Here is a 14,466-nt window from a genome sequence, read left to right as displayed (position 1 = left end):
AACCACTGATGTAAATGAATACAACCCTAGTGCAACTCTTTTTATTTTCTGGAGTCACATTCCCCAAGATGAAGTCATTGTTTTTGCCTGGAAATCTATTTCTCTGTCCCCAACCCCAACACAAGCCTCACTGTATCTTCCCTTTCTGCCGTTTCAGCCCCCTAAGCCAGACATCCCAAATCACACATTAAATAGTTAATTGAGTCTTAAAGTGCAAGTAATGTCCTCTGTTGTGCGGTTTTGGATTGCACTGCTGGGATCCTGTTTTGGCACACGGGTCTTTAATCGTGTGTTTTTAATTGTAGCCTTTGTCCTGTGACATTTGGAGAGTTGATTATGTGATGGGAAAACCCAGGGTACTTGTTTAAGAGACAAAAACATGGCATTTTAATGCAATTGTAGTCAAGCAACATGCATCAGTTTACTAGCCTGGGGGAGCATTAAGGACAGGAACCAAGCCTGCCCGGCTCTCGCTGTAGCTCCTCACTTGTTTCCAGTACATCGTAGACTCTCAGTAAGTGTTTGCTGAATGAACAACTGAACGAATGAATAAACCCCAAGTGAAAGTTTACCAAGTAGGGAGAAGATCGTGAGATCTGCTGCACAACATTATGTCTATAGTTAACGATGCTACAGTGGGTACATAAAATAAAAGTGTGTTGAGGGGAGATCTCACATTAGGTGTTCTTGCCTCAATAAGATAAAAATTTTTAATTGTTGATTGGCCATAGTACAAACGAGTGTAAAGTACTTCAGTGTTTGGGGATTGTTTCAGAAAGTTGTCTCTTACAACAAATATGAGATCTGAGGATTCTGCTTATAGTGGATGGTTGGTAAAACTTGGAGATGGCAAACTTGATAGCAGTTTTCATTTTGGGATGGATATTATTGAAATCCCCTGTGAAATGATTTGTAATGGATCTATCGTTGAAGTTACCTTTGGAAATACTATATCTATAGATAATATTAAAAATATATCTAAACGTGTAATTCTTTGTCCAAAAAATGAGCATGTTCAAAAATTAAATGAAGAGATTTTGGATATACTCAATGGAGATTTCACACATATTTGAGTGATGATTCCATTGATTCCACAGATGATGCTGAAAAGGAAAATTTTCCCATCGAATTTCTTAATAGTATTACTTCTTCGGGAATGCCGTGTCATAAATTAAAATTGAAAGTGGGTGCAATCATCATGCTATTGAGAAATCTCAATAGTTAATGGGGTCTTTGTAATGGTACCAGATTTATTATCAAAAGATTACGACCTAACATTATCGAAGCTGAAGTATTAACAGGATCTGCAGGAGAGGTTGTTCTGATTCCAAGAATTAATTTGTCCCCATCTGACACTGGCCTCCCATTTAAATTGATTCGATGATGGTTTCCTGTGATGCCAGCATTTGTGATGACTATTAATAAATCACAAGGACAAACTCTAGTCAGAGTAGGCATATTCCTACCTGAACCCGTTTTCGCACATGGTTGGTTATATGTTGTTTTCTCTCAAGTTTGAAGAGCATGTGACGTTACAGTTAATGTTCTAAATACTTCATCACAAGGGAAATTAGTCAAGCACTCTGAAAGTGTTTTTACTCTTAATGTGGTGTACAGGGAGATATTAGAATAAGTTTAATCACTTTATCAGTCATTGTTTGCATCACTGTTGTTTTTATATCATGTTTTTGTTGTTTTCATATCATGTTTTTGTCATTTTTATATCATGCCTCTGTTGTTGTTATATGCTTTTGTTACTGTTTATTTATTAATAAATTTATATATTATTTTCATATGCATTTTACTAATTTCCTTTCATCTCTCACACTTCTATTATAGAGAAAGGGCAAATAGCAATATTAAAATATCTCGGCTAATTCCCTTTTTAAAAAAAATATATTTTATTGATTTTTTACAGAGAGGAAGGGAGAGGGATAGTTAGAAATATCGATGAGAGAGAAACACCGATCAGCTGCCTCCTGCACACTCCCCACTGGGGATATGCCCGCAATCAAGGTACATGCCCTTGACCAGAATCGAACCTGGGACCCTTGAGCCCACAGGCCGATGCTCTATCCACTGAGCCAAACTGGTTAGGGCAATTAATTCCCTTTTAATGTGCATGAATTTCATGCACCAGGCTACTAGTGTGAGAATAAAATTTATGGAATAAGCCCTAGACAGTGTTGCTAAGTGGTTAGAGTATCAGCCCAAGCACTGAAGGGTTGTGGGTTCAATTTCCAGTCAAGGGCATGGGCCTTGGGTTGCAGGTTGAACCCCGCCCCTGGTAGGGGAGGCAACCAATTGATGTGTCTCTCTATTTGTCTCACATATGTCTCTCTCTCTCCCTCTATCCCTCTCTTCTCAACCCCTCCTTTCCTCTCTTCCACCCTCTCTAAAAAGAAAAAAAAATGGAAAAAATATCCTCGGTAAGGATTAACACACAGAAAAATTTCTGGAAATAGGAACAAAAGTAGACATTTGTATGTCAAAGTAAATAAGTTAAATGCTGAAGATAGGAAAAAGGAAGAAAAAAGGGGCAGCTCATTATCATGAATCTGCATACTCCAAAGTCAAAATGTATATCATTTGTAATCATTTATTGAGTACCCACTGTATAGAGGAAAGCCTTTTGCTTGCCCCTATACCAATACAAGTTTAAAACTTCCAAGGAACTTTGAGTATAATTTGGGAAAAAGGATGTGGTGCAGGGAAAGGTTTGGGAGAACAGACTATGACATGGGAGAAGAAATCTGCTGAAAACTAAGAATAACAGTAGTAAAAAGTACAAAGATAGAAATGAAATGGGGAGTTGTAATTATATATTTTAAAATTTAGACATAATTTGAATTATATTCATTTTCTTGGTTAACAAGAAAGGGGGAAATACAGGGAGAATGATTCAGATTTATGGTGAGGATTTCTCCCTGAAATGGAAGTTTCACTCACATTTTAAATCAGGACAAATATTGGAACACTAGAACAGAAACAGTGGAATAGTTAATTCTCCAAAGGAAATAACCTACAATTGGAAATGAAGAGGGGAATTTGATATTCTTTATTTTATTTTTTAATCTTCACCCAAGGATATTTTTCCATTGGCTTTTTTTTTTCTCAGAGAGAGAGCATGGAAGGGAGAGGGAAAGACAGAGAGAGAGAAACATCCATCAATGTGAGAGAGACGCATCGATTGGTTGCCTTCTACACAGGGACTGGGATTGAGCCTGCAACTGAGGTACATGCCCTTGAGTGGAATCGAACCTGGGCCCCTTCAGTCTGTGGGCCAGTGCTCTACCCAGTGAGCCAAATCATCTAGGGCAAGAGTTTGAGATTTTAAATACAAGAAAAGGAAGGAATATGAAATAATGAACTAGAAACAAAAGAAAGTGCCTCTAAGAGAAAATATACTAAAACTGTGTTTATTTAACATCAGACATGAAAAATGTCTATAAGAAAAATTAAAAATCCATTTGGTCAATTAGCTGGTGCCAAGTATCCATATGTAACATGCCTCTATAATTTTTCATTTATTGGGTTATGTACAGCACAGTTTGAGAGAAATGGAATATATTATAGGAAGATTTTGCTCTTCGTTCTTCATTCTTTGCATTATTCAATGCAAAGCTTAATATAACCTAGTTGTATCCTCAAATTGCTTATAGCCTACAAAAGGAAATAGGACATATGCATAATAACCTATTTGAAAAAGTTTAAAAAGTAACTAAAGGAGCTTACAAGGGAAATGCAATAAGAGACCTGAGGTAAGGCCATTGCAGATGGTTGTATAGGCTGTGCCTGCATCATCACTCTATTGGTCTGGGTGGAATCCCTTAGAATTGCACCATGCAAACCCATAGACAGTTGCTTTATTTGAAGGGAGAGAAAAATCACTAGCAATCGGAGAAAGGCTTCATTGTGCGGGTAATGGAGGTAGCATTGGTACTGAGGTAGATGTTAAACGATTGGTAAATTTTTCTTAGCACAGGTGAGGGGTAATCTGGATGCTGCAAATGATACAAACTAATTCTGAGAGACCAAGTATAGACTGTGTTCCAGAGTCAGTCTGTCCAGGCAGACTCCAGTGGAGGTCACACATAAAGCGTTAAAGGGCTGAGAAGAAAGTGTGGGATCAGTTTGAAAAATTCCAAGCATGGGCCTTACACTCTACTGAGTAACAGAAGGAGCCATTGGAGGGCTCAGAAGAGATGTGAGTGATACAATCAAAGCAGAGTTTTAGGAAAGTAATCAGATATAGTGAGGCCAGATAACCATGAGTGGTGAACTAGAATCAGGGGGTCCACTTAGGAGGCCCATCTTCTAAACAAACGTGCAAGAATGATGATCTGAACTAGGGTCGGGCCATGGAAACAGGAAAGCCTGCGCCATTTTGGAGACATTGCAGTAAAGAACAAAACAAAACAAAACAAAAACAATCAACAATTCCTAGTTACTGATGGGATGTGAGGCTCGACATTCCAGGGAGGTCATAAGGGTGATATGGAGCCTTTGGGACTAACCAGATAGTGGTGCCGTGAAAAGAAAATAGAAGGAGCTGTTAGTAAATATTGACCTGTGGCCAAATACGAGAGCCTGGAATTCAGAGAACAGTCAGGGCTGCATTTGGGAGTCTTCTACAAGGAATTTTAATTGAGACCTTGGTAGAAGGACTACAGTCACCCAGAAGGCCCGGGGTGGTTGACAGTAAATAGCACGAGTTTGTAGATACTGGGTTAGCAGTGCTTATTGGCTTACCCCAGCATAGTAAGAGTAGGAAATAGTTCTTATTATAATGAGGCTGGTAGAGAGATTTCCTAAAAGAAACCCAATCTGGAAGTTTCTATAGATCTAAGCCAGAACATAACAGATGCTAGAATTGGAGTACAGATGGGCATGGGTTGAGCAAGCTGGGTCATTGAGCGAACAGTTCCTGGGAATGATTGGTTACCAAGTGGCAAGAATAGGACTTTTCACCAGGTATTTCCTAAGAATTTCTGGAGCTTTGGAGTTTTTGTTTTGGAGCTCTCTTTCTATAGACACATTGTAATGCCGAGGATTAGAAGGGATTAGACTTGAGTTCAAGCCTTGACTCTGAAAATTTAACTAGCTGTAGGTTACTGAATGAGTCAGTTGTCTTTTAAGCCCCAGTTTTTCATATATAACAAGGGGATAATAATACTCATCCTGCTTATTTCATGAGATTATTGTAAAAAGCCAGAGTATTATTATAAAAATTGTAGTTTTATTCTCTGGGAAAACAGTTGCCAGCTTTCAAGTTTCTTTTTGTTGCTATATAATCCAGGGACAAAATAAGAAATAGATTTGTAATCTTGCTTTTCTATATTTAAATTTATAATTTTAAATTATTCATAGATTTTACATATATCTATTCAGATAAAGATAGATATAAATATAGATATCTTTGCTCTTCCCTCTTGCTTTTCTAACTAAACTTTTTAAAAAAAAAAATCTTCTGTGTATTTTGGATTTCTGAAGTTTTCTCTTAATGCCTCTTAATTTTCCTTCAGGATTTAATTCTGCATTCCTAAACACAGGTTCTCTAGTTCCTAAATTTCTGTTTGATAAATTGTCATATAATATGGTTTTATTATATGATAACATGTCCTATAATATAGCATTTAGAAAGACTGGGAAAAATACTGCACTTCTTATCACTCGTACATTGAATTTCATACATAGCTTAAAACCAGTGATCTGATTCTGGGATTGATAAATAAGAACAGAGATAAGGGGAAAAGTAGTGATTAGGGAAGAAAAGAAATGCAAAAATGCACATTTATTTAGGATGGTGGTTTAAGATAGGATGAAGATACTGTTTATAATAAAAATAAATAGACAAGGAAGTACAAATATTTCACTCAAAAGTTGCAAAATCTGAAAGCTAAGTCCAAAGCTCAGTGGTCTAACACCAGCGCAGAAGAACTAAAACAAAGCCTGGCTTTCATGCTTGGACAAGTACAGTAAGCGGTGCCCAGGCAAATGAACCTCCCAGACGCTTTGTCAGGATGTGGTGCCAGGATTTCTGTCTTTCTGTTGTCTGTTTGACAGGATTGAGTGAGATCTTGCTGCTGCTATTTCCTACATTGGGAGAAGCCATTGCTAGAACCTGGCGGGCAGTCCAGATACTAGCACTGCGCAATGACCAGGAAGCTGTTACTGGCTGGGCCTCTGACCAGCTTCTCCACCTGTCCCAGCTATCTCTTTCATGCTACTCCATCTCAGTCCACTTCACCTCTCTCTAAACACCACTGCCTTTGTCCTTCAAGCCCTCTCCCCTCACCACCTGTCTGCTACCTTTCCACAGCCTTGTTTGAGAAATTCCAGGCTACATAGGTTAAGAACCCTCTTACCACAAATAATAGAGATAATCTATGGGATGCTTTGGGTATGAAAGCCACAGGATATCCATTCATCCTTTCTTACATGCAAGAAATAGTTATTGAGTATTATTTTATGTCAGGCACTGTACTAGGTATTGAAATACAGCAGTAAGTAAAAAAGATAGAAAAAGCTCCATATATTCAATAGGAGCAGACAAGTAATAAACAATAAAATCATTTCAGATAATGTTCAATGTTACCAGGGAGAGCATAGAGCAGCCGTGGGCAAACTATGGCCCACGGGCCGGATCTGGCCCGTTTGAAATGAATAAAACTAAAAAAAAAAAAAGACCGTACCCTTTTATGTAATGATGTTTACTTTGAATTTATATTAGTTCACACAAACACTCCATCCATGCTTTTGTTCCGGCCCTCCGGTCCAGTTTAAGAACCCATTGTGGGCCTCGAGTCAAAAAGTTTGCCCACCCCTGGCATAGAGAGTGACTGATCACTGCATCTAGGAAAACATTTGTCAAGTCATTTTAGGCTGTGTAATTGAAACATACATTGTAATCTGAATCTAATTCTCTAGTCACATGAGTTCATGTAATGGGAATGAAAAGGAGGCAGAAAGCAGATATATACCATAATCTCTCTCTTTGTCTTTTCTCTCTAGGTGGGTAACAGTTCATGTTTGCTTCATAAATGAAGCCGCTTTAAACAAATTCATATTCTGTCTGGAGTGACAGACCGCATCTTTTCCTGTTCTTGCTACCCATGACTCTATATGGATGATTCAGAAATTGGAACAAAGTGTTTTACTGTGAAACTGGCACTGCATTAATCATCTATAAAGAAGAACTTGCATGGAGCAGGACTCTACTTTAAGGACCTGGGGGACTTGTGGTGTCATGTAGAACCTGCAACTGATGTTGGGAGAGAAAGCACGTGTCCCAGACTGCACGCCCATTTTGCATGCCTCCAGAAATGTCTAATTGCTGAAAAGCCACATCGCTTTATTTTTAGTTACAACCTGCAGTTTGTAGTTATCTTGGTCCCTTCAAGTAGCGTTCAAGCTGGATAGTTGCGGTAATAATTTTTCTCAAGGGGATCTAGAAGAATTTTAAAGACAAAAACTCGATAGCATCAGCCACTGCACATATTCAAAGCAGTGGAGGAAAAAGTGATTGGAGTGGGTATCACGTCAGCTTCTTAGCCGCTAATGATATGGGTCTGATCTCGAGTCTTCCTGATGTGAACCACGCTCACCCACATCGCACGAGACAAAGGGGCACGGTTGGCTGGTACTGAATTGGAACAGTGATGCCTTTGCAGAGGGGAGAGTCCCCCAAAGAGTCATCGCACGAAGAAGCTATGAACACTGAGCAGCAGGGCAGTCTCCGAGGAGGACATTCGTCTCCCCTGGTGCGGGCGGCCTTTTCCCTTGACCGCTGTCGGGTGTATAAATCATGCTTGCAAAATATATTACAAAATGTTTATATTCTAAAACTATTACAGAGTTATGGAAAGGGACTTAGGAGAAATTGCTGAATGTATGAAGGTCCTGTTTTTGATTTCTGTCATGGGAGAGAGTAAAAATAAATTATGATCTTTAGTATGTAAGGTTAGAAAACCACAACACCCACATGCTGATATGGGTGTTGAAACTAGGTTACTTGGCTTTTATAAGAATGCAAGGAATCAGGAAACTCTACTTATTTATAGTATAACCACCATTATCTGTTTTAAAGGATCCATTTATTTAAAATCAGGCACTCTATATCCATTAAGGTTTATGAATTAAATAAAAAGAGAGCTTTATGTAGTTATGCATGTCAGTTTGCTATTTAAAATGTATGACAGCGTTTGTCGTATTAAGAGGGAATTTGGCAGGAATTCCCAAGATGGACGTTGCGCTTTTAAACCAGAACTTGTGAGACATCATGTGAATTTCCCTTGCCAATTTTTTTTTTTATGGTCAAAGAAACATCTGACTACAGTGAAAGAATGATTTCTGATGACTTACTTTGGAGAAGGTTCTCTTATTCTATCATGAGCATGCACATAAAGGAATCCAAAGCTTGCCATTATCACTTACTCCTTAGAACAACATTATTGCCATGTACTCCCACCCTCAGATGACCATCTTCAGTGTAGTAATACAAAAGTGCATGCGAAACTGCTACTTTCCTTTGATTCCTAAAGTCTAAGACTTTCTAGTGTAGTTGGATTTTAGCTACGTTCAAAGCTAATCCAAATACAACTTCAATACGTGGCCTTTGATCTCTTTTTGTACCAAAGAGCCCAAATGATTTCTACGATCCCTTCCTTCTTTAAAGTTCTGTGGTTCCTCAAACACTAGTCATTTTTTCTAAAATATAAGCCAGTGCTTTGGGAAGCTGCATTACCTTATGTAGGCCCTCAGATATCCCGTGGTATAATCAATTAGTAATAGAACCAGAGATCAGTTTAATTGCTGAAAGGACCTGTCTCAGGCATGTGACAGGGATTGTTTTGAGGAAAATAGACATAGGTGAATGCGAGTTACGTGAGTAGGTCATAAGTAGATTGAGAAAACTGATAAGTAATAGTTCGACTTGTTTCACCAATGGTTTCAATTTTCTTAGGCATGTGGCACTGCTGTTTAATGAGCTGGAGAGTACAATAAGTGTACTTTTGTTCTCAGCTAGTAGCTGGATTTTAACATTCAAGGACAGGATCCTAATCAATGGAGTTAAAGAAACAAATTCAGCAACTTATGAAATCTGGCATAGTTGGCAAGAGGAGCTATATTCTGCCTAATTAAATGTATTGGTTCATTGAGAGGTAGATGGATTACCAATTTTTAAAACACTGAAGTTTCATAAAATTCATGAACAATAGAAAAATGCTGAACATTATTTTAGATGCTAGCTGCTTGGGCATTAACTGTCATATCTGCTTTAAGATAGGAAAAAATATATATTATCTATATCTTTGCTTTGTCTTATCTGGCATATGTTTGAATATTCTTCTTTATAAATCAGTGTTTTGAAATTGCCTTTTAAAATGATCTCAGAAGTCTACTGATTCTAAATTATACCTAAAGCTTTGCACTATTTTGGAAGAACCCAAGTTCATAAAGAATTGGCTTGCCCGGCCGGCGTGACCCAGTGGTTGAGTGTCAACCTATGAATCAGGAGGTCACGGTTCTATTCTGGGTCAGGGCACATGCCTGGGTTGCAGGCTCGATCCCCAGTGTGAGGTGTGCAGGAAGCAACCAATCAATGATTCTCTCTCATCATTGATGTTTCCATCTCTCTCTCCCTCTCCTTTCCTCTCTGAAATCAATAAAAATATATTTTTTAAAAAAAGAAAGAAACTGGCTCTGTGATAAACTGTTCCTGCCCAGTGATATCAAAGTGTTCCTGAATTTTGTATTATTATCTAAGGTGCTCACCACACTGCCACTTTTTAAAGAGTCAGAGACAAATTGGTTGTTTTAAAATACAATAATAGAATAAGTACCCTATCCTCTTTAGAAAGGATTAAGCATGTGAAAAATGAAAAAGCAGGTGTCCATAATGAAGTGTTTGTTTTAGTAACAAACACCTTTCATTGAGCATTAAAATACTTTGGAGAAATTTTGTGGCATATTTTGGAACTTTAATTCAATTGAAGTTAAATTAACAAAAAAAATTATTCGGAATTCATGGATATTTCTTAATATTTTTCTGAAGCTAGGTTTTGGTTTCAAAATGTAATTCCAATATAGGGCTTTTAGCCATTTCATATCTATGCTTCTTTAACTAAAAATTATTTTTCCAAAAGGCAGTTTCGCATAATGGGGTAAATGTTGGGAAAAACTGTAAGAAACCTCTGCTAATTACTGAAACAGGTCAATCACCTCCCTCATTGGTTCTCAGTTTTGTAATTATCTATATGATGAACTCAGAGAGCTCACATTAGATGGGAAGCCTATTGATATATGACTGAGAATAGAGCTGAAACTGTCTCATGAAAAATATCCAACTCTGATCTTCGTGAATAAGCAATTTGACCATAAAAGTCATTGCTGTTCTTGTTTGTAATGTAAATAGGGTCCATTAGTAAAAGTGAAATTCAGTCTCATGTACAGTGAATTGGATAACCATTTACACAGAGATGGCATTTGCTTTGCTTAAACGAATGTTTTTGGATCACTTCTGAAGAATGAACAGCATTACTGCATTTTAGTCGGGAAGAGATACTATAAGATGTGTGTAACATTTGGAAATGTACCAAACTAGGCATTTAAATCTTCTCATTTTCTTAAAAGCTAACAGCAGAAAATGTAAGATGCTCATAAAGTTTCTTGAATGCCAACAGGTAATTTAGAATCCATTTGGAAAGAGGAAATTCATAAATTTCATTTTAAATTGGAAAGTGGGATAAGAATTTTAAAATAAGCTAGCTTGTCTTTGAAACAATATTATTTTTAGATTGGCATTAAAATATAAACATTCAGATTGAAATTCTAACTAGTTCATTTACAGTTTCAGCTCACACACTGTATGGTGTTGCTGCTTTCCATGAACAAACCTGGAAATGGCCTTGTTTGTAAAGATAAAGTAATAGTACTATCATTTCCTAACAAGCTATTGTCTTAGAAATAATCCATATTAAAATGGATTTTCATGATCCTAAAATGTTTGCTAAGCATTGTAAACTGATAACTGCCATCTCCAACTACATCCTTATGGTTTTGTTTAAATAAAATTAAGATAACTGTCTAAACTAAAAACCATAGTATTTTTCAGATACTTGATTTCTGAGCTGTAAGACTAACTAAATAACATTTTCCAATCAAAATATCTTATTCTCCTGTGTTCTAAGGGTTAACGTGTGATTATAGTGTCCCACTTGCCACAGTTTTTTAAATCGGTAGACGTGAAAAGTATTCATACATTTAGATGGATGCACAGATATATTGCTAGTTCAGTCAGATTGGAGTTTGCATATTGTAATGTAAATGTATGTCAACACTATTCTAAATAGTTTTATTATGACTGAAGTTTAATTAAATAAAAAAGGTTGTAAAATGTGATGTGTATGTGTATATACTGTATGTGTACTTTTTAAAATAGGTATATGTCCTGACCTTTTTTATACAGGTTTGAATTTGAAATTACATTATATATACATATACTTTATTGTTCTAAATAAAGAATTTTATGCACTCTCATAAATTTGCCCTGTCATTTGCTATTTTAAGGTTACCACATGCATTCACAGCATGGTTCAATATTTAAGCTAAAATCAAATTTTTCTATGGAAACTTTGTCAGTAATCTAGATTTTAGTGTAATATGGACAGAAGAAATTAAGAAATCATTTTGATTCAATAATTATTTATTGGTCCCTAAAATATGTTAATCAGGGAAGATAAAATTGAATTAACACACTGTTTGATCTCAAGAAGTTTCTAACTTAGTTGGAGTGACGATATGAAAACCACTGTAGATATAAAGACACATTGAAGTAACTACCTAAGTGTAAATATGAGGTCCAATTAATGTGCTTAGGGCATGCAGGAAAGAGATATGGACACAGAAGAGGGAAGATCATGGAGAAGTTGATGTCTAGGCTAACACAAGGATGAAACAAATTTTCATAAAGAAGGAGAATTATGTCCAGTATTCTTGAGAGCAGGAACTTCTAAAATTTCTCAGCTTATTTCCTGAAATCAAGCCAGTGTGTCCTGAGCCTATCCTATATAATAAAAGGCTAATATGCAAATTGTCCCCTTGGGAGTTCAACCAGGACACCAGGAGTTCAATCTCTTGCTATGACGTGCGCTGACCACCAGGGGGAAGCACAGAACATGGCGGATGACCAGCAGTGGCGGTGGGGCACTGAGGGAGCAAAGGAAGGATGAGGCAGAGAGGCCAGGAGGCAGGGAACCTGATCACCAGCCAGGCCTATGGACCCTACCCATGCACGAATTTCGTGCACTGGGCCTCTAGTAGAGCATAATGAAAATTATAGAGAGATAAGTTTCCTTGCCTTGAATGCTATAACAAAGAAGGAAGACATTTTTCTTAGGGGCAATGGTAAGCCGGTATATGTTTCTAAGAGGAATGGCAAAAATCAAACACCATTATGGCTTATGTGATTTAGAGAATGAATGATCATCCTGCTTAATCTTGGGTTGGTATTTGACTCTTGAAACCAAGACCCCAGCTTTGACAACACACTGAATTCCCCCACCATTTTTTACAATTTCAGCTCACCCTTTATATTAACTCCCACCAATGTAAGCCTAGCCAACTACAATAGCCTCCTAACTAATCACATGCCATGATTCAGCCTTTCCTCAATCAGTTCCTCACATGAGAATAGCTGTACAGAGAGTGAATGGAGACATATGATGATATTTTTCTCCGGTTAAAACACTTCATTGGTTTCTCATTTTCATGATAAAACGCAAACTCATCTACATGGCTTCCAAAGCCCTCCTCAATCCATCTCCATCATATGTTTGGAGGATTGCTAATTTGTTTTTCCCTTTAAGTAATAAGTAACATGAGAGCTAGAACCAAGGATACTTATACCGGTGCATTCCCAAATTTCATACAAATATTAAGTTTAGAACTAAAATAAATTTGAATTTGAATATTTGATTGATTGATTGATTAAGGTATTACATATGTGTCCTTATCCCTCCATTGACCCCCCATGCTCCCCCCCCCCACACTCATGCCCTCACCCCGCTGGTGTATGTGTCCATTGGTTAGGCTTATATGCATGCATACAAGTCCTTTGGTTGATTTCTCCCCCTTCCCTCCCCTCCCCTTCCTTCCCTCTGAGGTTTGATGGTCTGATCAATGTTTCTCTGTCTCTGGATCTGTTTTTGTTCTTCAGTTTATGTTGTTCATTATATTCTACAAATGAGTGAGATCATGTGATAGTTATCTTTTTCTGACTGGCTTATTTCACTTAGCATAATGTTCTCCAGTTCCATCGATGCTGTTGCAAATAGTAAGAATTCCTTCTTTTTTACAGTAGCATAGTATTCCATTGTGTAGATGTACGACAGTCTTTCAATCCACTCATCTGCTGATGGGCACTTAGGCTGTGAATAGATATTACTTATTGCAGCTTTTCATTATGGACATTTTGAAATACAGTTGACCATTGAAGAACACAAGTCCACATATATATGTATTTTTTCCCCATAAATATATAGTCAGCCCATATTCCCAGGTTACACATCTATAGGTTCAACCAAACATGGATTCCACAGTTGGGATCAGTGTATGCTAAGGGCTTACTGTATACATTGTTCTATGCCATTTCATATAAGGGACTCAAGCATCCACAGATTTTGCTAGAACCAATCCCCTGAGGATAGATACCAAGGGACACCTGTTTATTGGGGGTCAAAGTTACATGCAGATTTTTGACTGAGTGGTGGGGGGTCAGTGCCCCTAATGCCAGCATTATTCAAGGGTCATCTGTATGCTATATACCAAAGTAGACAGGGTAGTGTGATGAACCCCCAATAACCATACCTACCTATCTTCCACCTCATTCAATAATCTTGTTTTACCTGTCTCCTATCTATACCCTTTACTCCCTCTTTATTTTAAAGCACATACCTAAAAATATTTTATCTGTAAATACAGTATTTATATGTTTCTCTAAGTGTTAAAAACAATTATATTTCCCTAGTCTATTCACTTGTTCATTCTCATAGTTGACTATTCATACATTATTTTTTTTTCACAAACTGCCCACCTCATTCTCCATTCTCACTCCTAGCTGATCATCTTGATTGCTATTTCACCTTGAAAACTGAAAAAATAGAAGATAACTTCTAAAGACTCCTAGCCCCCAGAGGCTGGTTTCCTGTGAAGCTAAAGAAGCCAAAACTCTGGGCCCCTCCTCAGTTAGAGAGGTTCTTGATAGGCCCTAGGAGGGAGTCTAGCAATATGTTCACATAGTCATATATTATTGAAAAATTCACAGCTACTTTCGTTTATCATTAAGGTATTAGTAGGTGTCCTGGTGTGGGAATAGCTCCCAGCAACACCCCCACTGCCCACTGTGTCAGTTCACTAGAACACCATGACCCAAAGGTGCTTAGCCAAAGGCTGTATCATGATGCA

At 37.5% G+C, this 14,466-nt stretch overlaps 1 protein-coding gene across 2 annotated transcripts in view; it reads left to right on the top strand.

Moving 5' to 3' along the window:
• Positions 1 to 11,530, top strand: part of KITLG (KIT ligand) — a 91,626-nt gene extending 80,096 nt beyond the window's left edge. For both annotated transcript variants that reach the window (XM_070409603.1, XM_070409602.1), the window contains one exon: positions 7,015 to 11,530. The gene's annotated coding sequence lies outside the window, so the exon portion shown is untranslated. The remainder of the gene's footprint in view (positions 1 to 7,014) is intronic.
• The last annotated feature ends 2,936 nt before the right edge of the window (positions 11,531 to 14,466 follow it).

The sequence above is a fragment of the Myotis yumanensis genome, unplaced genomic scaffold (assembly GCF_028538775.1).
Source record: "Myotis yumanensis isolate MYYU_CA2020_CCGP unplaced genomic scaffold, mMyoYum1.0.hap1 SCAF_3, whole genome shotgun sequence".
NCBI lineage: Eukaryota > Metazoa > Chordata > Mammalia > Chiroptera > Vespertilionidae > Myotis > Myotis yumanensis.
This window is presented reverse-complemented; position numbering and strand designations above follow the sequence as displayed.